Source organism: Dermacentor albipictus, chromosome 1 (genome assembly GCF_038994185.2).
Source record: "Dermacentor albipictus isolate Rhodes 1998 colony chromosome 1, USDA_Dalb.pri_finalv2, whole genome shotgun sequence".
In the NCBI taxonomy this organism is placed as follows: Eukaryota; Metazoa; Arthropoda; class Arachnida; order Ixodida; family Ixodidae; genus Dermacentor; species Dermacentor albipictus.
In genome coordinates, this window is record NC_091821.1 from 147,827,690 (window position 1) to 147,853,839 (window position 26,150).

The 26,150-nt window shown below is 44.4% G+C and overlaps 2 long non-coding RNA genes across 3 annotated transcripts in view; one reads left to right on the forward strand and one right to left on the reverse strand.

Annotated features, from left to right (window-relative positions):
- Positions 1-1,273: 1,273 nt before the first annotated feature.
- LOC135911010 (uncharacterized) lies at positions 1,274-9,058 on the reverse strand. 2 transcript variants are annotated; one of them, XR_010567179.2, is made up of 3 exons: positions 8,798-9,058; positions 7,158-7,294; positions 1,274-2,050 (listed from the first exon to the last, which is right to left on the reverse strand). It is a non-coding gene; the product is annotated as an uncharacterized lncRNA (long non-coding RNA). The 2 variants fall into 2 exon arrangements; XR_011512042.1 differs by having other exon boundaries at positions 1,274-2,055.
- Positions 9,059-14,749: 5,691 nt separating this feature from the next.
- Positions 14,750-26,150, forward strand: part of LOC135911009 (uncharacterized) — a 158,404-nt gene continuing 147,003 nt past the window's right edge. The window contains exon 1 of the long non-coding RNA XR_010567178.2: positions 14,750-14,870. This is a non-coding gene — a long non-coding RNA (uncharacterized lncRNA). The remainder of the gene's footprint in view (positions 14,871-26,150) is intronic.

The window sequence follows — 26,150 nt, forward strand, 5'->3', positions numbered from 1 at the left end:
GTTTCGCCATTGCAGCAAGGCACACACGCCATGCTTTCGTAATCTTCCTCTGCAGTGATAGTACACTGCCGGCAGGATGCAGAGCGCAATAACAATGCGCGCTGCACTAAGGACACAGGATCTCCCGCACCTTGGTGCACCAGTACTTATAACTCCGTGGAAACAGCACACAGCCAAAAGCATAGTTACATGCATTTCAGAAATGATTAAAAACCTCCTTTTCTTGGTCAAAAATTTTCGCAACACCAGCTCGACCAAGAGGGAAAGACACCACAGCTCGCTGCTGTAGCTCATATTGAATGCAATAGAGCGCAAGCAATGCATGTATTGGCGACGGTAACAAGTGCAGTACTACAGAAGCATACGTTTGCCTGTCAAGCAGTTTTTTGCCGTTTTAAGCACATATTTTATACCTCTATTCATCAAAGTTGTCATTTATCTCCACGGGATGCTTCTACTAGTACCTTCACATATATGACTTAAAGGTGGCACTGAAAGCCCAAGAACAAAGTGCTTCCACGTCGAATAATCTTTCAGCATTTACGAACAAAACAGCATGTGTAGCTGTGCATGCTGTTCAATATGTAAGCATGCACTATTTTCTGAAATATACGTATGCTCCATTTACTGACAGTGACCTGCTTATACCCAATAACTTGTATTTTTCACCATGTGCTTGCATTGAATATTCTACAGGCATTGTAAGTTAAGCTACCAGAATAACAATCAGCTAGTCTAAGGTTACCTAATTGAACAAAATCATTGTAAAATTTGTGACGAAATGTCAGAAGTATTTATTTCATTCAAGACAAATGGTTACATAATAATGTTTGCACATTTTAAAAGTAAAAAGGAAGACGAGTAAAACCATACCAATACAAAGACATAAGCACCGAATAATGGCACAGGCTTGCTCAATTAAATTTTAAGCAGAACAGTTTTTTTAAATAACCTCACTACGAACTATCACATGTTTTCATTTGAAAAGCACTGCATCTTATTATAAAGCACAAAAATAACCGGTCACATAAGTAAGAACAAGTCTGCGTGTGTCTTTAACATAAGGATAAAAAGTTGGGCAAGTTCGTACAGTAACCTGATCTTGGATTGTAGCGCGAAGTAACACGGACACAGACTAGAAGCAGACAGGATGAGCGCTAACTCTCAACTAAATTTTTATTGAAACGAAGAATATATATATATATATATATATATGTATATATATATATATATATATATATATATATGTATGTGTGTGTGTGTGTGTGTGTGACTGCAAAAAACCGCAGCACATGTAAATGAATATTGAATACACAGTAGTAACATGAAGACGACAAACAAAAGCTATCAGCCATCAACTGCGTGGCAAATCTGAGTGCAAGCTATTCTCTTATCAAGTATACCTGTAGGCATTCCGACCAATGTGCTCCCAAGATGTATGAGGCATTAGTCATTGCAGAGTTGTAAGGACATGACAATCCTAGGATGATTATGTTCTTGAGGCTTTTTCCCCACTTTCCATCTTTTGAAACATGTATACTTTATTCTTGAAAACAAAAATGCTACAACTGGCGCGTGATAAGTTTTGCATCTTATTTCCTAGCAGCTCACTGAATAGAGCCACGATGCCAAGTTTAAATGCTGTTACCTCATCAGAAATTCAAATTTCTTAAACACAAACAAAACCAGATAGGCATTAGAGTGAGCATCACTTAAATACATTACACTGGTTTAAAGTTATTGCACCACTTTGGGCCAGGTAAAAACGTTAGAAACATCAAAAATGTTAAGATTCTACGGCCAACCATGAAAACTAAATAAAAAAAATCATTAAGCTGTCTTAAACGGGTACAGGAGCTTTACAACTGGCCATCTTGGTGATGGACACGCAGATAGATGAGCAGCCATTCCACTGAGACGAGAATGTTGAGGGCTTCGCATGGAAGTCTGTGAGACACTGCAGAGTAGTTCTTGGTCCACATGAAGGAGGTTGCTTGAATACACGTCTGGGCCACCATACTGAATGCAGTGTTACCGGAACCTTTTCCCCCTGCACTGTGGTAAAAAAGCATGGTTAAGTTTATACGATATTTAATATGCAAAAAAAGAGGTGAGGCATGCAGACAGGACACGAGAGTAGAGAAGTGAACACGAACGCGAAAAACATGAAAATTTTCATTAAATTGTTTTATTAGATAAAATGTTTATACTGTGTGTCATTCATTATGAGGGTTCATAACCGCAACACATTTATTATATAAGCAGGTAGAATTATCAGCTTGGTCAGTTTGTACAAGCTCGTTTGAGGCAAGAAATCGAGTTTCACAAACACAACCTCAACATTCTTGATTGAAAAAGGAACACCTTAGATGACATGCAGTCCTGTGAGTGGGAATTGCACAGTTCAAGAAAAACAAATTAGAACTCACAGACCGATCCTGAAAAAGGAATAAGCACCTGCTACTGCAAAAAGCGAATTAATTGGTAGGTTTTAGTAGCACAAGGGCATCTTTGGCCAATGAGCGCCAAGTCTATATTGCAAAAGATAAAGTTAGTGCATCTTTACAAAGCAAATATATAAAGATGACTAATGCCTCTCTGCACTAGTTGCTTTGCTCTAGCGTGAAGTCATTTTAATGCATGCACACGTACGTACACATGCTACACCCAAGTGTAACAGCTGCAGAATTAAAATTGGGCAGCAACAAAGTCGCAACCTTTAACCATTGATCACAAGCTGTACTAGTGACTGGAGGTAGTACCAATATCGCCAATGACTAGTTGCACTCTTTCTGCCCGACGTTATGCTGCTCTTGTTGTCAAAGATGAGTTACAGTCGGCATTGAGGGAAAGCTGCCCTCAAGAGCAGCTCTTATTTTTGTGTTATTTCTAACCAGAGACCAATGAAGTAATATATTTTTAGAAAGAGAATGACACCGAAAATTGAGTACGTAAAACATTTGGTACATTTTCCGGAATTAACTTGGGGGTTAACAGCTAAAGCGGCAATCCAGACACTAGAACATGTTTTGACATGTTTGCTACCAGTGAATGCTGGAAAATATGTTGGCATTCTGTAGTTTTGTCCAACAATGCAAAAGGGATTCTTAATAACTGAGGAAATAAATGGAAAAGTATCATGAAGTATATTTCGTGAATGTAATGCAGAATCACTCAACTTCTGTTGCTATATAATCTCCACTTGATTAACCTGCACTTTCTGAACTAGTTCAGGAGGTACTGCATTTCACTACTCATTCCACCAGTTCAACGTGGTAGCAACTGCACGTTGTGATTTGTTTTACTTAGTGCACGCTATGTACATGGCGAGTTCACAGCATTCCCTGCACTCGGCCGAAAGGCAGTGCATGTTTACGCAGCAGGTGTGGTGCCGTTTCTGCACGAGCGAGGCGCAGAAATCAGAGTTTCATACAATAATTACTAGAGGGAACTCTGACGTTAGTGTCCACAGGAGATCAAACAAGAACGGCTGTACCAGCATGGAAATTATGGGAAGTACATGGATTTGCCTAAACTACGTCTGTTTGGCTTCAAACGGCTTTGTGACTTTGTATTCTAGTCATTTTCAACAATATACTGTGTAATAAATAAATAAACATTAAAATCGTCCGACGACAGGATTCAAACACAGGAACTCTAGAACAGAAGTCTGATATTGAAACCATTAAGCGACGGAGGCATGTAACGACAAGCGAGTGCAACGCCCTGATGAATTTATCGCGGGCATACTAGTGCCTTGAGACGCTTGGTGCCTTTCGATTTGGCTACCTGGACAAGCTCAATCGTTGCAATTAATAGCAATTGTGCGTGTTGGCGCCGTCTTCTGCACTTCGAAGAGTATAGACTGCGCTGAAATTTACGACAATAAGATTTATATAGCGTATAATATACGAAGCCACAAGAACGTCTGAATTCACAAGCACGAATATCAGACAAATCCATGTGCTTTCCATCATTCCCATGGTGGTACGACTGCGGCGCCAGAGTTCCCTCTAGTAATTACTGTAAGAAACTCTATGGCAGAAATAACCGAAGTGCCTCGCATTTTGTTCTGGAGTAATAAACTAAGTTTTGCTGGTCCCATAAATCTTACTGGTCATTAATTCCAAGTTTTAGTGCAGTCACATGTCTAGTAGGCAATTGTATTTTGCATAAACATTGCAAAGCCAACTGTGATGAAAGTTCACTCTGGTAAATTGTTTATGATCGAGTAGCATAGACTACTGAAGCAATCTCTGGAAGGCAAGTGAAGTAATTTTCTTATTAGCAGCCTTTAAACAGCATTCGAGCATATGACACATGCACGTCAGATATGCAGATAATATTTCCTTGACTAAGCAAGAAGCGATGCTTCATGTTCCACGAGGCTACTTCTATCAAAGCAGTATTGGTGCTCTCTAAAAACAATGCCAATGCAGATGATCCAAATATTTTTCAGGGGCAACAGCTATGCCTGAAATCATGCTAGATTAGTTTTTTTAAACACTTGCTCAGACCACGTTAGAAGTGCTTCTTAAAATCCTCCTATTTATTAGACTAGTCATATATCTGTACACAAAGGCTACTAATTAGGTCCCATGCTATATCATCTTAACAAAAACTTCACTTAGTAATACACATGCTGTGATGAGATTTGAGACCACATTGAGATGCTGAACAAGGTGAATTCATTATTTTTAAAATGAAGCTCCTGTTCTTCCAAACGAGAAGGACGGATACTGAGGGTCAAAATTTTTCTGAATCACAGCTGGAAGATGCCAGGGAAGGCACGTGGAAACTTATTTGTAATTTTCTATTTAAATGTAGAAATGATAAAAGGAAATGAAAATGGTAAAAAAAAACAGGCATGGGGGGAGAACGAACCTACAGCCTTTGCATTAGGCATGCGATGCACTAACCACTGTGCCACCGAGGCAGCATTCAACCGTCCACAATGGCCCCTCAGATTGTCGACGCTCGAACACGGCCGTAGTACCACAGTGGTTAGTATATCACATGCGTAATGTGAAGGTTATGGGTCCGTTCCCCACCAAGAGCTGGATATCTTTTAATCCACTTTCACTTACCTAGAATTCATCGTTTCTATACTTCATATAAAAAACTTAAAACATGTTCCTCTATGCTTTATTGGCCTCATTATCTGCTGGCTTCTTCCAGTTCTGTTACTTCCAACACTTATACATATTCTAATCTGGTAAGTAAACAGTTCTGTATGATGCTGGAATGCAATATGAAACATTATTGCAGGGCCGTGTTATGTAGAATGCCTTACATTGCCCAGGCAAGGTGTATTTATGTCAATCTGAAAAAAAAAACAATTCCCACTCTAGGCAGAAATGCTGTGTACTGCTGTGTGCAACAGGGTTTAACGAAAACAACTTGTTCAGAAATAAAGCCGCCAAACAACGAGGAAATATGTAAACTAGATGAAAATTTGTGCAGTTGCATGTTAAAAATTTAGCACAGCAACAGATGTATACATAATGAAGGAAGCGCGAGGATGGTTTAATTTGGACACACGGGGCAATATACTTGAAAGATGCATATGAGCTTACATGGGGAGAAATATTGTTTATGTAGCAGCTAAACTACGAACAGGCCTAGAACACACTGATGCAAGGTGTATAGCATGTAAATCTTATCATGCCCTTAAGTGAAAGAAACATGGCTGTTTCTCATGATTTGCTACATATGGCTGGCTCACACAACTTAGCCACTTCTATATATGCCTTGTAATTACCAGGTGGTCTGTATGACATGTGCAAGCTTTAAATATGTACAAGTGCCACGTAGCTGGACAGCACCAAGGCAATGTCGTTTGCCATCGTTTTGAGGAAGTGAAACCAATTCTTACATTTCTTCTAATTAGTTAATTAGTTAGTAACGATTACTTAACTGCTCAAATATTATATTCAAAGCAAAAGTGTCAGTGCGAAAATTGTAGAGCATCCTGAAAAATTCCCAATCCAGCTTTCTACTGCTCAATAGGTGCAACAAATTTTTCTTTCAAGCTATAAAGAAGCCAGTGAACACATGCAAGAAGTGCCGTGCAACTAACTGCTCGTGCACCTGAACACCATTTGGCTCCTCCTTTCATGCTTGAAAAAAACTTTTTGAAAAGTATATTTTAGAAATTGATTATTTATTATTGACTATGTTTTAGGCAAAATGCATGAAATAGTGTGACTGCCACCGCCATTTTCGGCGACATGAATTGACTCCATTTTCATGTCCCAATCCAGCTATACATGGTGCGTGTTTTGAGCTGGTTCTGTAATTTAGGCTGGTTTTGACTAATTGAAGCTTCGCACTTTAATAATGGAGTCAGGTTAAAAAGAAATTGGTACATAAACGGCCACTGACAGTACTACATACTCCTTTAACTTAGTGCAAAGTGCTTGTGAGCCAAGAAGTTGGTAGTTCTAAGCAGTATTTCTCATTTTGACCTGGTGTAATAGCCCACTTACTATGATGCCATGCTGCTCAGTCATGCTGGTCCCAGCTTCAATCTAGACCATGGCAGCTGCCCTCCAATGAGGGTAAAATGCAATACCGCTTATGCACTTAGATTCAGGTGTACATTAAAGAAGCCAGGTTACCAAAACTTTAGGTTTTGGGATGTAAAAGCCCATAATTTAATTTTAAAATCTAAAAGTGCGTTATTAGGAGCAGGGGCATCATTTTGAGCTTTTACTGCACTGCCATGGCACCAAGAAGCTCCAAGTAAATAAAAACAATTTCTTAGACAATGTACATATCTTGCAAACATTTACAAACACTTCTCTGCATGCACCTCCGTTGCTGTTATATTTAGATCCGTATGCCAAGGCGGGCTATGATGTTAGAACATGTTTCAAATTTTTTTTACCGCTTTAAAGTTGTTGGTTATTTTGCATCTCACTGTGTGTCGAACGCACATTTCAGTGCGTCAATTTCTTCAGAAAGTGCACTCCTCTTTATTTATTTGTGCATGCAAAAAGGGTTCAGAACTGCTTTCTGAAGGTCTGTATAACAAGCAAAAAACAATTCTATGTAGGCTGCACAAAGAGAAAGGATTGGTTTGTAAATATGTTATTTAGTTCTTAAAAAAAGAGGTAGCTGTCAGTATTCTGTTCCAAAGTAAAAATTGCCACTACCTGGCTTTGCTTCATTTTCCAATGTTGATGGTCCATTCGGGGGCACTCAACTGATAGGCTACACTTTGGCGATGTCGGGTGTGCTGTCGCCAGGCCCAAGGTCGATCGACATCCTCACCAAAAGTAGAGTCCAAACGCTATAAAAGAAATATCTCATCATTTTGCTATCAGTTTTGTCATCTTGCGTGTTTCACACACGGCCGTCAGTGAAATATTTCGTCACTTGGATACTGAAAGAAATTCAAGCATTTTTTGGCAGCCAAGCTGATGATGATGATGTGTGGTGTTTTATGGCGCAAGGGCCAGGTTTGGCCAAAGAGCGCCATGACAAGTGGTAATGTTGACGATGTATTATGGAAGATGTGACTTGGCTGTAAACTGGCCTAAAAATTGTCGATGTGAAGTGCGTAAAATCTACGTGCTATAACATTATGGCGATGACTAATGACAAATACTATTAACATTAAAATCCATCGTGGAAGAATGATGCAAAATAGAAAATATACAGGATGGTAAAATTACTTGGAGCACTGCTGCCTCGCGGGAGCCCTTGAAACACAAGGGCCTAGAGGCATGTGCTATACGAAAGAGCTATCACAGCGGCATCCTGTGAAGAGAAGGTGGCAGCCAAGCTGAATACACAGTAAATGGAGAACATTAAAGAGCAGATGCAGTTGTCACATTAGATTGCTCAAGTACAGCAGAAATGGAAAATAAATCAGTGATACTGTGTCTGTTGGCTTTGAATGCAAGAAACGTAAAAACAGGGCCTTGCAGCCACGCCACTTTGAATTTCCCGCGTTTGCTACACCTCACAAGTTTGGCATCGTCCGGTACTCGGGGATAGTAACCGCTTAAAATCAAGATGAACGAGCGTCAGCGTAAATGAACAGGATACTTAACCGGGCAATATAGGCGCATAAAACAACTCACGTAGCGAAGCTACTGTCAATTACCCGATGACGCATCTGGGGGCGGTGCAGTTTGGGCGAACAATTCAAAAAGGAATGCGAGTTTCACTTGTTTCACGCCTACTAAGCTAACACAGAATTTGAGTTTCTTACTAAACTACACTGGATATTTACGCTCCGAATGAAACGCTGGAAATTTTGTTACCTCACATTGCATACGTATGAGTGAAGAAATTGCTTTTATTGTGTTCTACCCAGACGGCACGCAGCAGCTACCACTCTCATGCAACAAAAGCACGAAAGTGGTACTCGTGACACCGAAAACAAACATATACAGCGCCAACGTTACGCCCCTTAGAGTTGGAACTAAGCACGATCAAGCCATTTAGTTTTCTAGCTTTCATAACGCCATAAACACGACCAAACATCGAGCGAAAAAACTCTGCTCTCGAAAATTATTACCGCTTCCATTTATACACCTATCGCTGCCGCAAGCAAACGTCAATGGGCTAGCTACCCACAAGCCGCAGATTAGACTGACAGCAACATATTACGGTAACGTAAAACAATTTCCACGCTGACTTAGCAGCCGCGGTGTGCTCTAAGTGCCAAAGTTCTCGTTTGCCGCTCGAAATTCACACCATGATCACGGGCACTGCATCTTTCACATGAAATATTGCACGCTTTGCTCCGGAGCTCAATAGGAGGGCGAAACGCATTTGCACGTACCTGAAATCCGCATGCCGGAAACCCGTCGACGCTTCCGAGAACGGGGCGCACAGCCATACACCCGTACGGCGGCTTGACTTGGACGTGAGGCACTTCTATCAAACATTTCACATGCGACATGTTTCACACCGATTGCGCGAGCACCAGAAAATGACGCAGGCCGCATTGCGACGCCGAGCAGACGTGCAGCCACCGATGAGCTGTGTGCGCGGATTGCAGAGAACAAAACCTTACAAAACGTTAGGCGCGAGAAGATGGCGGCTCTCGTTGCGGAGACGACGCGGACGAAGCAATGACGCGCGAATGAATGTTGCCAACAGTTGGTTCCGCGTTATGCCGGCGGTGGTGGCTTTAGTGGCGTGTGGTGCGGCTGTCTATTTTTTTATTTCTTTTCCCCAAACAGTATAGCTAAGATCAGTTCTTTGTTTAAATTTTTAGTTGTGTCGTTTGGCATTATCTTTGTCTTTTTATGCTATTAAGCGGCCAATTATGGCCTCTCAGGTTCGCGCGCGCCAGCTTCGCGCGCAAATCTCAGAGGCGATAAGACAACTCGTTAGAAAATGCCGTTATTGTCGTTGTTAACGCTTCATCATCCTTTCTTCAACTGAGATAGAAAGGTAGTGTCCTTTTTCCTGGGGTTGGGAGGGGGCGATCAAGACGGCATCGCTCAGCGGGGGGTGGGGGAGTAGGTTGGTGTTGGTTCTTATCACGAAATTCGCGAACCCTGCGATTTTTTTTTATAACGTAAGCATTTCTATACTTCCCCAACAAGAAAAACCATCCGTCCGTCAGTCCGTACCGCACGATATCTTTCAATATAGAACCCGCAGCAGCGAGTGAATTCACCTTCGTGCTAGCTCTCGCTTCAAGGCTTCAACGCGACCGAAGCGGCGAGAACACTGCGCTCACGAAGCTTTCAGCTTATGCCGCACTATGCGCTTTTCGCAGATCACTTTCAAGATAGGTGTGCGCGCGTCTGTTTTCAAAACGAAGTAAACGGTGAGAACACAGCGCGTGAAGTTTTCAGCAGTGGGCACACTCTGTCCACAATGCAGTTCGCTTTCAAGATACGGTTCGCGCGGCCGTGCCACAAGCAGCCGCCGCCGGAGAACGGTTGATAATGGTTCGTCACGGATGAGGAGGGCTAAAGAGCGATAACGGCTCAAAACGAACGGAACGTCACCAGCGCGCCTGGCCCCGCCACCTGCAGTACTTTGCTTGCGCTGCCGACCAGAGCAGCCCGTGTCGCCGCAGCGCTGGCGCTTATACTTGTCGGATCAAGTCTCATAACATTGATAACGACATGGACTGCGTGTGGATAAGGAAGAGTCACAATGCTTACGCACACTTAGACAAATCCGAGAGGAGTTCATGGGTGATTTTTTTTACCGGAAATGTACAGTCAGCGGTGGGACCCAGAGTTGACAATGTAAGAGTGGTGCCAAGCTTTTTTTCTTTTGTGAGAGTCTTGCCCAGCTCCCAAAGATCTGCTCAAGCTAAGACTTTCTGATGTGTTTTTTTTATTGTCGCATGCCCTCGAACCGCCACGAATCCTACAGTGTAATGGCATTAATGCAGTATTCACGTCCAAAGGGAAATGCAGCCGTTAATTGGGCTGCCTAAGGTTTGCGGCCCGGCGGCAGCTGCCCTCCCGTCCCCCGTTTCCGTTGACAAGTTAGGGGGAGGGGTCTAGAGCAATCTTACACCCCCCTCCCCACAGTGGCGTAACCAGAAAATTTTTTCGTGTGAGGGGGGGGGGGCCCAATTGACCGTGGAGGGGGAAGGAGCGGGGCCATTGCCATAGCAGCAAAAATTTTACTTTTAGTGAGCGTTACAAGTGCCCGGTGTGCCCCACTTGGCTACGCCGCTACTAGCGCCCCCCCCCCCCCGCAATCGACAGAAATCGAGCTATCAGAACGTGCATGACACGCATGCATGACATAACATGAAAGACATGCCGCAAAGCTAGCATGGATGTCGTCACATAATCATCATCATCAGCTTATTTTGACGTCCATCGCAGGACGAAAGCTTCTCCAGCGATCTCCAATACCCCTGTCTTGTGCTAACTGGTTCCACGTGTTTTCAAGTTTCCCGATTCCATCACGTCCACATTATTCTCTGCCGTCCTCGACTGTGCTTTCCTTCCCTTAGCACCCATTTTGCAACTCCAATAGACCAGCAGTTCTCTCCCTTACGCATTGCAATGTCTGCCCAGCACGACTTCTTCCTCATAATGTCAACCAGTATATCAGCTATTCCCGTTCGCTCTCTAATCCACATCGCTGCCTTCCAGTCTATTATCATCATGCCTAATAATTTTCATTCCATCGTTCGTTGCGCGGTCCTCAACGTCTTCCCAAGCTTCTTTGGTAACTTCCAAGTTTCGGCCCCATACGTTAGTAACGGTAGAAAGCAATGGTTAGCAGTAAGCTCCCTGGTCATGATTTAGTAATGCCTGCCGTAAGCTCTCCAGCTAATGTTTTATTTTTGTTAATTTCCTTGATCAGAGGCCCCTGCGAGTAATTAAGCTCAATAAACGTATTTCTGCGCAGGTTCTAGAGGCTGACTGCCGACCATGACATTCGTTCTCTCGCCACGCTGCGGAACATTACTTTTCTCTTCTGCATACTAACTCTCAGTCAGACTTACACTTTCTTCGACATGTTCCTCAAACGTTTGTTGCAAATAGTCTGCAGTGTTGCTGAGTATGCCAATGTCATCTACGAACCGTAAGTTGGTGAGCTATTTACCGTTAGCCCTCACTCCTAACCATTCCCAGTCTAACTGGTTGCACACCTTTAAGTATTCAGTGATAGCATTGTAAATATTTTGCTATTGATCATATGAAGCCTTTTGCAGATATCAGGCTATGCAAAGTCTGCGCGTTAGTGTCATCCGTTCAATATCAACATTCGTGGGAAACTTCATTTTTGACCACTGTTCGGAGCCAGTGCGCTGCTGCCTAGGTTCCCCGATCTAATCATTCCAGCTACCTGATTCAAGCGCAGGTAGCGCGCGTTTCATGTACAGCCAATATCAACGCCTTAACTGGCAATGTTCATTCATCATATACTGTAAGCTTGTTCACTTACTCCCTTATAATTAGGGTGTCAATTAGAAAGACTGGGGTGTTCCAAGGGTGTTTTCTTGTTGAACACCCTTTTTCGTTAAAAAAGGGTGTTTCAAGGGTGTTTACAAGGGTGAAAAGATGAATACACCCGCATTACACCCATAAGGGTGTGAAAATTTTTAGAGTGTAGTGCCCCAAAGTTAGAGAGCTGTATCATCAACTTCTCCAAAATAGACACTTTGCTTTACAGTGGCTGCAGGGCCACTGCGGCATCATGGGCAACGAAAATGCAAATGAAGATGTTTGGAGTGCTCACGAAGATGGCTTGCTGGAACCCATCCCGTTTTGAAGAACAAATACATAAACAAAGCGTTGTATGCTCTCACGTGATGCCACACGGTCCATGGGGAACACACCAGGTTTCCGGCACACCTGTCTGCATCACCTGAACACTCATCTCTGACTCTGTACTTTCTCGAAGCCAACAACTGTTTAGACCGACTGTAATTTGGTGTAGTTTTTACTAATACATTACTAGCACTACAACTTTCTATAGGTCCTCACTCTTTCTCTCTTGCTTGTCGCGTCAGAACGGCCGACAGTGCTGGTGGTGGCGCGTGCGGTGTCGACGAAAATATCGAACGCATGCTCTGTCATTGCCCTTACTACAGCAGGTGGACACGGTCACTCACGATGGTGCTATCCCGCCTCGTTAACCACCCGTTTTCGGTGGCGATGATCTCGAAACAGCTGTTTACACGGTCAGGATTTGGAGCGGTTATGAATTAGTGAACTATGTTGTTTAGACAGTGTTTAAATTAACTGCTTAATTAAAACGGTTATTTGTCTGCATAATGACCACTTGTCAGTGAAATAGGGCATCTGCTTCGGGGCCCGTATTCACAAAACTTTCTTGCGCTAGGAATGATCGCAAGAGCATGTTAAAGCCAACTTGTTGGACACATTATCAGCGAAGGCGGCCTTGCGACATTTTTTAAATGGCGAAATAGATGATGACATGGCAAAAGCAGCATGAACTGCGCATCTAGAATGTAACAGGGTCAAAAAGAGCCGGCGGATACGCACGTGGGTGTTCGTTTGAGAGGTATTAGAAGGAAGCTGATAAGCAGGAAAGACGTCGGCGAAGTGTCAGGGAAGTTGGTGCCCGCAGTTGAAGCAGCGGCTACTGAAGTGCCCAAGCCAGAGGTCATAACAGGCTCCGACTCGATAGAAGCGTAAAATCAAGACCCTTCCATAGCCTATGGTTGGCGAACGCCGTCAGGGTGTCCAACCCAGACCTGACCGGTGTCTCAAGCACCTTGCTCAAACAAATGAGGTTGAACACTTACAGGGCATCTGTACGTTGCCACGGCCTCCACATATCCAGCATTTCGGGAAGCTCTGGTCAATGAACACTGACAGGACATGCATCCGTTATCACGCTCACTCTGTTTTCCGTTCCCTTTGATTACCCCTACCTCCTTCCTTTCTTGCTCTTCTGAGCTGCGCTACAAGCCTAAAACTGCTTCCACAATCAAAGACCTGTCTGGAATCCTCAGCAATTCAGCCAAGCTCCGACCTGTGAACTTTGGAATGCATCATGTAACCGCGCAAACAACAAAGGACAAAGAAGGAAACACACAGGATAGGTGCGGATGTTCCGCGCCTGTCCTGTGTGTTTCCTTCTTTGTACTTTGTTGTTTGCGCGGTTACATGATGCATTCCAATATCGACCACCAACTAGCCCGCCTATGCCTGTTAAAGACCTGTGAACCCCGACAGGACATCCGTCCGTCGTCACCGCCTGCCCTACCCTGATCACTCCGGCGTCTCCAGTACCTCGGTCAAATTCAGGCTGGTAAACCTCGCGAGGGCATGCGTCCGCTGCCGCTGCCTACACAACCCAGGTCTGTCCGATGCCTCCAGCACATCGGCCGATCACTAGCGGCGAACACATATCGGGCATCTGTCACCTCCTTCACCACGCAGGTCTGTCCGGAGTCTCCAGCACCTCGGCTAAGCTCCGAACGCTGAACGTCCACAGGGACTCTGTCCGTTGTCATCGCTACCACAACCAAGGCCAGTCTGGCGTCTACAACACCTCGGCTGTACTTCGAACGGCGAACGCCTACAGGGCATCCATCCGTTGCCCCTACTTCCACAACCCTGATCAGTCCGGCGTCCCTAGCAGCTTGGACAAGCTACAGCCGGTGACCATTATAGGGCTTCAGTACCTTGAAACTGCCTCCAGAAATCAAGGCTGCTCGACGACCATTAGCGGAGCGCTCCTTTCGTGTCTGTTGACCAGATAAAACCTTTTCCCTCTGTTGAATAGTTGGCTCTAGACGCTTTACCAGAGTTCTTGCTTGTTATCCATACTGTTCTGAACGGCTGCTCTGTTTTCTTCTCAAAGTGTTTCCGTGATTAAATGCTAAGTTGAATGAATACATCTTATAGTCGCTGTGCATTTCTACAAGCGACCGCGTCACTGCCGATGGCTGTTCTTGTCATCGCATCCTTTTAAGCAGCCTAAACACGAACCGCACAACTTCGCAACGCAGAGCTTCACGAAGAAATTTCATTTCTTTCGCTATCAAGCCAGTTTATCATGCAGTGCAATGCAGTCGTCAATAAACTAGCATGCAGGGTGCTCGTTGACAGCAATGCACGTGCCGCCATTCTTTAGCAAAGCGATCCACGCAACAGCTTACGTCGAATATATGTCTGAACTTCCAGAGCTGCTCGTGCTTGAATATGGTTTCCAAAACATTTGCGCCATTGCTGATTAATCTGAATGTTCAATTTACCATTCTATTATTGGTCAGCTAGTCCGTATAAATAATGATACGTAGACTGCATCTAGGCACTGCGTACGCAAAGATTTTTCTACATTTATGGTAGGACGAGCCGACGGTGCGGTGTGCTCTTCTCGGAAAGAGAAAATTTCGAAAATATTTCCGTGCCGTGCCCTAATCATGCACCTCATTAGGCGAAAAGTAGGTGAGTATTTATTTATTTATTTATTTATTTATTTATTTATTTATTTATTTATTTATTTATTTATTTATTTATTAAGAATACCTCAGGGACCCTGTCCACAGGGGTTTACATGAACTCGGATCGTAGCGCCTGCAGGCGCACTCCTCCAACGTGGTCTCACATTGGTCAGTCGTTCTCGTGGGGGACGAGCCACGGTTTGAGGCCACAAGAGCAGCAACTTACTGCGTTTTGTTCAATTTGCCTCACGTTCCCTTCTCCTGGCTGCCGCCATAACGAAATCTACCCCTTCACCTTCACTTTGCCTTCACTTTGCCACGCACGCCATTTACGTGTGTGATGCTCCATATTTCTATTTCGTTTCTAACACTGTCAGCGCGAGATGCTTGCCCAACGCATTTATCGAAAAAAAAAGGAAAAGGAGACGAATGCGCCCCTCAAAGAGTTATTCTTGGAACCCTGTGCGACGCTAGCAGTTCAGTGAACCTGCACACAATATTTTCAAGTTTTTGTGCGTTCCCTTGTAACCAGCCGATGCGATTTATTTTTTGACGAGGAAAGAAAAGCCCTACTTTGGCACACGTTGCCAAATATGTCTTTTCTTACGGCTACTGACGATAGCGAACGCGCGCGTAGGAGCACACGAAAATGCGTATGGCGGGCTGCGGAAGACTACACAACTGCAGGTAACGCCGGCGCGTCTGACGGAGCCTGGTCGCCGCGGTTCGTGGCGCTCCTTTTAGTTGCCGCACGCTACCTGTACATACCTCATTATACACTGTGCTTACTTCGTCTGGATGTGAACTGCCGGTGACTGCGTTCCAATTTTATGTATTTTTGAAAACAAACCGACTGCACTTGACGTGAATGTTGTATATGCTGTGATGCACAATGTACTTGTTTGCAGTGCGTCGGAACGGAACGGAAACGGAAACGAAAAACAAACAAACAAAAAAACGATATTTTTCCCCGGAGTGGTATTTATTATTTTGTTTCGAAGGTAAATCGAAATATTTTTTATCTGGTTTCGGTTCAAGGAGAAAGTCGGCGATCCCAAACGTCAAGCAACGTCAGAATCAGCGCGTATATCTCAGGCAGCAATAGTGCGAGTGATAGCCGGACGAACGCTCTGCTCATCTAAGCCTGCCGTTCGGTGCACTAGCAGATCGGCGTCGTAGCAAAGCGTGCACCGCTGAAGAGCTTATCGTTTCATTTTCTACGGGTACCAAGCTTTGTTACCGAAGTTTTACCGTTCCTTTGAGTTCGTTTTTATCGGAACAGGGGTCTCGCATTTCGGCGAGTACACTCGATGGCGTGCTGCTTCTGAGGCCATGCTCAGAGCCCTGACTCCAGCCACTGAGCACGATCTCAGAATAGGTAATTCAACTTAATGAGCGAAATAAATACTGTAATTAAATACCGTGTCTAGGCGGTATATTTCTCTATCTTCTGGTGTCCTCTCTATCGCACAACAGTCAACTATGCCAAGCGCAGTACCACGGCGGCGCACTCACGGTACGTCGAATGTTACTTTGTTTTGAAAGTTTTTGCATGCAACCAAGAGCGGCTATTCTGTTATTTTTTTTTTCGTTACGGAGCAGAACCGCAAGGGAACTTTCTTTTTTCAGTGGAAGGAAATTAAAATCAGAACGAAAAACATTTCGTTCCCACACGCTGCTTGTTTGAACATTCTGCGAAGTATGTGAGAGCCCCCGTGTTCCGATATTTATATACTGTTTATCCCTCCTATTTGCCGCGATTCCATACATAGGCCTTCGAGCCAACCCTTCTAGGACATTTACCATTATTATTTGTTTAGAGTATGATTAGTATTATTTCTTGGGACGGCCTACCTTTACTACGTATTGGTTGGCTAAGCTAAAAGTAGTAGCCGGCATTGCACATGATGTGAACGTCTGGTACATGCACATTCAATTAAAGAAATAGTATACGCAGGCAAACTGCTGTTGAAAAAAATAACATGACAGCGTAGTTATGTGAAACGTTTTATAATAAGACCACAGGGTCCAGTTTTTCTTTCGTTTTTTTTTGCTTAAATAGCGTATGTAGTTTCAGTCATGCTGCATTTCTTCTCTTCAATATTCACGGATACTGTTCTTGGGTTTGCTAGGCCGCTTTTCTTGTTGCAGTGTTGTCTGGTAACTTTTCTTGCATAAATGTATATTTTTTACAACCATGGCAAAAATCTGAAAACTTAAGGTTTACCCACTACGCCTGATAACGGCACGTACATTTTCCAGCTATCATTTTGCTGAAACAGGATAATGTGATCATATGAAATATTATTAATATGACATATATGAGCAACAAGAAAATATCAATAGCATGGCTTAGACGGGAACGAGCGTCAAGCGGCTCTCTACTTCGTGAGATTTATTGCAGGCGCACATGAGTAAGACGCAGGAATTCACGGCGCATACGTGTACTTGCATCTACCTACGCCCTCGGCGAACGCCAACATATTCGAGGGCACGAATGAAAAGAACTGCGGCCTCTGCGGTGCCATCAGAAGCACTATTTCGAGCGTGATAGCTAGAGCAACCACGGCAGAGAATGTATGTCTATCGTCCTCCATACAACGGCCGAGGAGTTGTTCCGTCGATCACTCACGCATCTTTTTTTTATCTTCTCCGCAAGGACTGACATCCCATGGGATAAAAGCGTGGGGGGGGGGGGAAGACCAGTGCGTATTTCTGCTACAGGTGCTCGGGTAATATATATATATGCATGTGCGCACGTGTGTGTTTCCCACGGCATGCGGCGCATTGCAACATCAGTATAGCAAGAAACATGACCTAGTCGGTTGAATGAGATTTTCCTCCCACTTTGCGAAATCATCTTTAATGCAGGAGGCTTTCGTGCAAAGCTGTATTTAAAAAAGAGAGAGAGAAGGGAGAAAAAATAAACTTACTGCATCGCGAACGTTCGCCACCATTTTAACTGCAACGCTCCGCTTCGTAGAAGCTCATAACATTAATCCTCACAATGGCGCAGAATGCCGAGGACCATTAGAAGGAAAACCCAAACAACGTGCATGCAAAATTAGCTTTCAGGTAGTAGAAGGTCAGTCTTGAACAAAAGTAACGAGTTGGATATGTGTCCGGTAAATCTGTAATCAGTGGATCTTAACTCGTGAGACTAGCTGGTGTCAGTCTACTTTAGTATGAAGGATTATTACGTGGTATGTCTTACACAAAACTGGCTCCTGTGGTGCGCTACTTGCACCACTTGCACTTTTTTTTATTGATGTGATATAAGGATATGTTGACGAAAGATTTAAGGCGTCGGCTACTCCTTAGCTCTTGAATGGGTCTAGCCTACAACATGTAGGATTCAAGATTACATATCAAATAACCTTTTCATAAAAGCACCAGAACTTGTCAAGCACCGTTTTCACAGTAACACTATGACGTAAGAAATACATGATACATACAATATACAAGTTAAGTGAGTCCGCACTTCTGTAGAAGAAAGTCTCAAAAATAAACATGATACTGTCGAATAATGACACAGTCTGTAGTCGGTGGGTGGTGCATACATCGTGTAAATGCATTAGCACATATAATCACAGCAGAACAGTCAATTTCAATTTTCAATTTCAATTTCAATTTTATTTTCCCATCTTACAATACAGATGGAGGGGTTGTTGAAGAAAAGCTACACCGGGGCAGCTTGACAAGTCTACAAACCTAAAGTTCAGCAGGGAGGCAGTACTGGAACTCGTACAAAAAGCAAACAAACAGATAAGTATATCGAGTAATCACTAAAGTATACACGAAACAGCAATACGTGCACACAAGTAAACTCAAGCCATGTTATTTAAATACATGATATGAAGCTCCTCGCGTGAACAAGAAAACAAATCGAAATTAATGAGACTATAACCATTAAGAAGAGATGGAAGAATATAGTGAAGGCGTTCTTGTCCAAGTTTAAGTCGAGGTGTCGGTACTATCCATTCCTCTCCATGTCTTGTTGGATAGCTTAACGTTTTTTTCTTTAGTTCTGCTAATTTCCTGAGATTGGTTATATTATTCCTAATTTCCGATTTAAAGATGACACTGAGACGATATTTATAGAGATTATGTACTTCAATTACTCTAGAGTGACTATATAAGGCTGCACTTGGATGTCGGTATGACGTATTATACACATGTCGGAGATACCTTTTTTGGATTAGGTGAATGCGTTCAAGGTTAGTGAAGGTTGTAGTACCCCAAACTAAGTGGCAGTAATTCAAATGCGAGTTGAAGATTGAGTTGTAAATCAGCATTTTAGTTTGTGTAGGTAGGATGTTTCTTAAACGACCTATAACGCCAGTGATTTGAGCTATTTTGTTTGAGACATAATTAACGTGATCATCCCATGACATATTGGAGGAAATATAACCCCTTGGCATTTGAACTGCTCTGCTATTTCTACAGGACGTGAATTCAAAATAATATCTTCATGCGGTGGGATAAGTTTATTTTTTGGTTTGAAAATGACTTCCTTAGTCTTACCCTCGTTTATCTTCAATGAATTAGCAATGGACCAATCCTCGAGGGCTTTCATTGCAACGTTGCATTGATCAATAAGTTCGGAAATATTATTACCGGCAAAAAACAGACTTGTATCATCCGCATAGATGACAAACTTTGCATCATGGTTAATATGTATTATATCATTTATATAAATGTTGAAGTGTAAAGGTCCAAGCGTACTTCCTTGAGGGACACCGCACATGAGAGGTTTTGGTTCAGACTGCATACCATTAATTAATACCACTTGTTGCCTAAATGATAGATAAGAGTTCAATAATGATAGTGCTTTCCCTCGGATACCATAGTGCTGTAATTTATTAAGCAGTATTTCATGGTCCACGAGGTCAAAAGCCCTTGAAAAGTCCACAAACATACCAATGACAATAGCTTTGTTTTCTAGCTGTGTTATTATATATTCTTTTTGCTCGAGCAATGCAGACTCAGTTGATTTGCCTTTGCAGACGCTAAACTGAAATGGTGTTAGCAGGTTCAATTTATGAATGAAGTGTGCCTAACATAATCCACAAACATATACATATATACAGCGACATTGAAATGCAGGAAAATTAAAGTGCTAATAGCGGCCAACAATGCCGCTGTCTTCGAGAAAAGTTTTTAATGCTTTTAAAGCGCTCTTCTGCAAGGACGTTGTTGGCCAAGGGCCCAAAAGTTTGTTTAAACTGAAAGGTCTGCGGCCTAATGTAATTAGAGTTGATCTAAGTCGGCGTATTGGTGTGTCGTGATGTGGGCAATCTAGGAGGAGGTGATGTATATTTTCGTCTACAAATCCACAATCACATTCGGGGGTTTGCGCACGGCCAATTGTGTGTAAGAAATGTTTTGTGTAGACAGTGCCTAGCCTTACTCGATGAATAAGGGTTTGCGTATTTCTGTTTAATGACAATAAATATTTGAATTCAATAAATGGATCAATATTATACAAATCCGAGCTCTTAGAATTCTGGTCAAATCACGTACTTCTACAGATTTTGAAAGACGTCACCCTTATAATGCAACGCAATTCATTCTTTAATATTGGGAGCAGGACCACATCATCTTTGAGGTGTGCTTGTCGTGCTGCTTCATCGGCTGCTGTGTTGCCAGGAGCGTTACAATGCCCTGGTATCCACTGAAGTGCAATTTTCGCTTTGCTTGGCTAGCCTTCGTGAGGTCTCTAAGTGTTTCGTATATTATACTATCACTGATTGTTTTTCCCTTTGTGCTGCAGAGTGATGTTAGAGACACCTGTGAATCGATGAAAATTACCAATTTTTGCGCATCTCTTACTGACGTTATAAATTTTATCGCACATAGGATTGCGAATAGATCAGCCGTTGTAAACGAAGTCGCATGAGATAACTGAAATGATTCTTGTTTGTTGAGGTGTGGTATAATGAATGTTGAAGTTGAAGAGGTTGCTGTTCTGAAGCCATCTGTATAGACGTGTCTGTATCCCGTATTCTGTGTATCTGGTAAAGCCCTTGTCGTTGAGCAGCATGAATGAACATGTATTTTTTTCTGATTGTCCCATCTACTGACAATTCGACTTTTGGAAGTGTAAGCAGCCATGGAAGATATTCTACATCTGAGTTCCAAAATTCATTTCTTGGCAATATGTGAAGATTTTCTTGAATTTCTTTATGAACATAACTTCTATCTCGTTTCATTATGCCTAGAGCCAATGAGTGGCTTTTATGCTGTGTTTGAAGACGAAAATAATGTCGGCATGTTTCTGTAGTTCTCATAACTGAAAACGGTGAGTGGCGAGCCTCAGCTATTACAAAACAGCTAGAAGTTGCTCGTGGAACTCCTAGACCTATGCATAGTCCTCTAGATAAAAAGACTTTGGAGTCGTTCTTCTGACGTGTGGAAAAGTCCGTGTAAGGTGAACGCGGAATACGCAATTTTTTTCTCGTATTAATGCATTGTAAACAGTCAGCATGGACGATACTGATCCGCCCCATGATGCGCCTGCAAGTCTGCGAAGTAGTCACTATGGCATTGACCTCATTTTCGAGTTTTTTCTTGTGGGGTGCACAGAATATCTTCCTATCAAGTATTATACCAAGAAATAAAGGTTGTGTGACAATCATTAGAGGGCGTCCTCCCAGATTAAGAGTGACATTAATAACTGCTTCTGAATGAAAGACAATACAACAGACTTTGCGTGTGATAGAACCATTGCTCACTTTCTCTCTCTCTCTCTCTCAAAACTTGGTTAACGATATTTAAGCCGTCTCGCAATGCCACCTGAAGTAATTGAACATTACACCCGGACGTCCAAATACACACATCACCTGCATACAGTGCAACTGTTAGCTGTGATGGCAGTCTGCTTGTTAAATCAGAGATGACACAATGAGAGAGAGAGAGAGAAGAAACTTTATTAATGAATGGCCGGCAATTTCGTTGTGGTGGCCTCAGGTGGCGGCTCCAAGTCCTTGGACTCGGGCGGCATCTTTGGCTTGCCGGACGGCCCAGAGTTGGTCTGCCAACTCTGAACTTTTGAGAGCCGCCTCCATGAAAAAAAAAGAATAGGGCTGAGTACGCTTCCCTGTGGTACTCCCTATTTACCAACCACGTTCAGCACTCTTTCCTTCACCCGTCTGAACAAATATTTTGCGACCTGATAAAAATGCAGAGCTCTATCGCAAGAATCTGCCAGACATTCTGAGTTCTAAGATGCTTAGCAGAACACGGACGTGACTGACTGTGTCAAATGCCCTCTTGATGCCTAGGAATACTGCTATCGTCAAGTTTCCACATGCACTTTCGTGTTCCACACAGGTTACTATATCCATTGTGCAACACATCGTGCACGTCGAAACTTGACGATAGCTCGTGTTCCACACAGGTTACTATATCCAGAATGGACGACGACGAAGTGTTTCTTGAAACAGCGCGGTTTTTTCTAGGACCTGTTTATTTCTCTGAAAGCCAAAGTTCATCCACTGGTCCTCGCTCCCTGCTCGGTCGTGATGGAAGTGGGTGACCACGTACGTCTGCCGGCGACGGCGGCGTCAGCGGCGGCCACCTCCAGGGATCGGATTGGTCAGAAGAGCGACAGCAACAGTGCGGACACCCATGTTTACTCTCTCAGCAGAGAGGACACTTCCGATGACGACTTCCAGCTTGTGCAGAGCCGCAGAGCGAATCGAAGGAACACCAGGACGTCCTGATCGTCAAGCACGCAAACAGTAAGACACACGCAAAGGCCGGACGCGAGTACGATCATATTTGTGTCCCTGCTTCCCACCGTTAACATGAAGGTACTTAACAGGCAATCTGTGTCGATGTCACCGGAAGCCCTGGTGCCAACTGAAATATCGGACATTCGAGTGAATGCCCGAAGAAATCTACTGGCCGTCGTTGTCCAGCATGCGGCTGCTATGACCACTCTACGCAGCATAACGGACCTCGATGGCATTAGTGTGCGCTTTTACATCCCTCTGGTCCCCGAAAATCGCTCTCGCACATATGGAGAACTGTTAGGGGTCTTCGCTCATCTCCGCATCAAAGGAAGCCCTTCGCTGCTCTGGCCCTCTACCAACTTTGCTCGGAACTTCAATTGGCTGAAGAGTTCTGCGCACGGATTGCTGGGTCCGTGGCCATCATTACTGACGCAGCATTGAATGACATCCCTGAGGCACGTGTATCAGAAATCAACGTGCTATTTTCACTCGAAGAGCTCGATGCTGCGTTGGCGACTTGCAGGCGTTCTTCGTCACCAGGACCTGATGGCATCACGTATGCTGCCCTATGCCACCTCGGACATGAGGCACGTGATGAGCTTCTCAACTACTACAATGAGTCTTGGCAGAACGGCGCCGTTCCTAAACAATGGAAATCGAGCCGCTCGATCCCCATTCTGAAACCTGGAAAGTCACCGCTTGAGATCTCATCATATCGTCCGATTGCGCTTTCGAGCTGCGTCGGCAAAGTGATGGAAAGAATGATTCTTGCCCGATTGGAATGGTACCTAGAACGATTCAACATCTATCCGAACGCCATGACAGGCTTCCGTCGGGGTCGCACGTCCATAGACAACGTCAGTGACATCGTAACATGGGTCCAAAATAAAAAAAAGCCTCAAGCGCCTGTCTGCGGCACTTTTTCTGGATATAAAAGGAGCCTATGATAACGTCACCCATGAGGCCATACTAAACTCACTTGAGGCTGTTGGAGTTGGTGGCCGGATGTATCAATGGATTCAAGACTATTTGACTGAAAGGCGTTTTTTCTTACAGACCGAAGACGGCCCAACTTCAGACCATTACATCTGCCGTGGTGTGCCGCAAGGTGGAGTGTTGAGCCCTATTTTGTTCAACCTCGTCCTGGTAGGACTAGCGGATTACCTACCGCAGACAGTACATGTCTCAATATACGCCGACGACATTTGCATCTGGGCCTCTGCGGTGACTCGCCCTCAGCTAAGAGCCAGGCTTCAGCGGGCGGCAACCATGACGGCTTCTTATCTCCGAGAACAAGGCCTCAGTGTGTCTACTGAGAAGTGCGCATTACTTGGTTTTACGCGGAAACAAATGTCATCGTATCCTGTTACCATCAATGGTCAAGCTGTATTCTATGTTAAGACACATCGGTTTCTGGGCGTCATCATTGACCGCAACCTCTCGTGGAGCCCTCACTGCGTCTATCTGAAGAAGAAGCTTGTCGCCATTGCTCAAGTCTTCAAATTTCTATGCGGGAAAAACTGGGGTACACCAGTCCATTCTATGTTGCAGCTGTACAGGGTTCTGTTTCTCGGACTCCTACGTTACAGCCTACCAGTGTTGTCCAATGCATGCAAGACGAACTTTCGCACCTTGGAGAGCATACAAGGTCAAGCCCTACGCACGTGTTTGGGGCTGCCTCGGTGCACGTCAACAGCAGCAACAATTGCCATCGCAGGAGACCATACAATCCAGACACATGTAGCTGTCGACTCTCTCAGAGCGCACATTCGCCATCTGTCAAGGATCCCCGACCACCATTTGGCCTCCCTACCAGCCGAGAGACCTCAAGCGACCTTTTCACGAATGATTAACACTCATCAAGAGTACATACCAGCAAGTTTTACACCGGCGGCGAAGCCTTCCTCCCCCCTGTGGTGCCTGCGACAGCCTCAAGTGAATTTTGATATTCCTGGAATTACAAAAAAGTCCAATCATCCATCGCCGGCTCTGAAGCAACTTACACTCCTATTACTGCACCAGACGTATCATGACCGCATACACATATATACCGATGGTTCAACCTCACCTACCAGCTCAACTGCCGCATTCGTCGTTCCAGCCAAGAACGTTACAGTTAAATTCAAACTGTCGCACACGACTACATCTACATCGGCAGAACTTGCAGCTCTCCAAGCCGCTATGATGTACATCACCGAAGAGCCAACAGAGAAGTGGGTCGTATTTTGTGACTCCAAGGCAGCCCTTCATAGCATCAAGTCCGCGTTACGTCACATAACTTACGAGCAAATGACATCTGAAATCAGGGAACTGCACCACCATGCTCTGGAAAGAGGACACCACATTGTATTTCAGTGGATTCCTGCTCACTGTGGCATCGTCGGCAACAACCTAGCTGACAAGGCTGCCCGGTGTGCCCACGAAGATACAAAGACGCGTTCAACACCTTTGGCGAGGTCGGACGCTGCCAGAGAACTTCGCCTACTTGCGCGCAAGAAGTCCCAAGATCTCTGGACATCAAGTGGCTTCAATTGCAGATTACGTCAACTGGACCCCACGCTACGGCTACAACTGCCACCTAGCCTTTCCCGCGGCGAAGCAACCTTGTTGTGTCGCTTGTGGTTGGGAGTGGCGTTCACGAACGCATACTCCTACCGTATGGGAATGGCCGAGAGCCCGATGTGCGACTCCTGCGGGTGCGAGGAGTCCATCGAGCACGTATTGTGTACCTGCCCTCGCTACGATGTCCACCGCCTCCCTCTGCGGGCAACTTTACACAGACTAGACTCGAGACCATTCACCGAGTCAAAGATACTCGGACCGTGGCCACAACCGTCACTGGCTCGAAAAGCGATTCGTGCACTAGTGCGGTACTTAAAGTGCACGGGCTTAAGAGACCGCTTATAGTGTCATTGTGTAAGGTGTCCCTCCCACATGTACTCAGTGCTGACTCTCTCCCTTTCTTACTTTTTCTATTCCCCTTTCCCCCACCCCCAGTGTAGGGTAGCAAACCGTATGCTGTTCTGGTTGACCTCCCTGCCTTCCCTACCCTTGCTTTCTCTCTCTCTCTACATCCCTCTGGGTTCTGACGTAGTCACCGGCGTTATCTACGACATAGACGTCGCCATCCTTAATAATGACTTGCCGATTCTTATTAAGCCAGCCAATGATGAAGTTATTGTTGATGTTAAGGTGGGGCACTTCAGACATGGAGTGCGGCCTTTCATTGCAAAACCTCTTTAGTGCCGCAAATGAATGAAACTGGGACACGTGAGCAGCGTCTGCAAAAATCAGGCAGCATGCCCCCGCTGCGCCAAGCCCCACACCGCAGATAAATGTGGCGCGACTGTAACAAAGTGTTCAAAGTGCAGAGGGTCCCATGAAGCTTCATCGAAGAAATGCCCACATATTAAGAAGGAAATGGCGATCTTGAAAGAGATGGCGAAACATCATTCATCTCATCGCGAAGCCGCTGATAAAATCAGGAAGCGACGTTCCCGTCACCGGCGCTCCTCAAGGAAGGCTGTTGCCTCTGCGACGTGCATGCC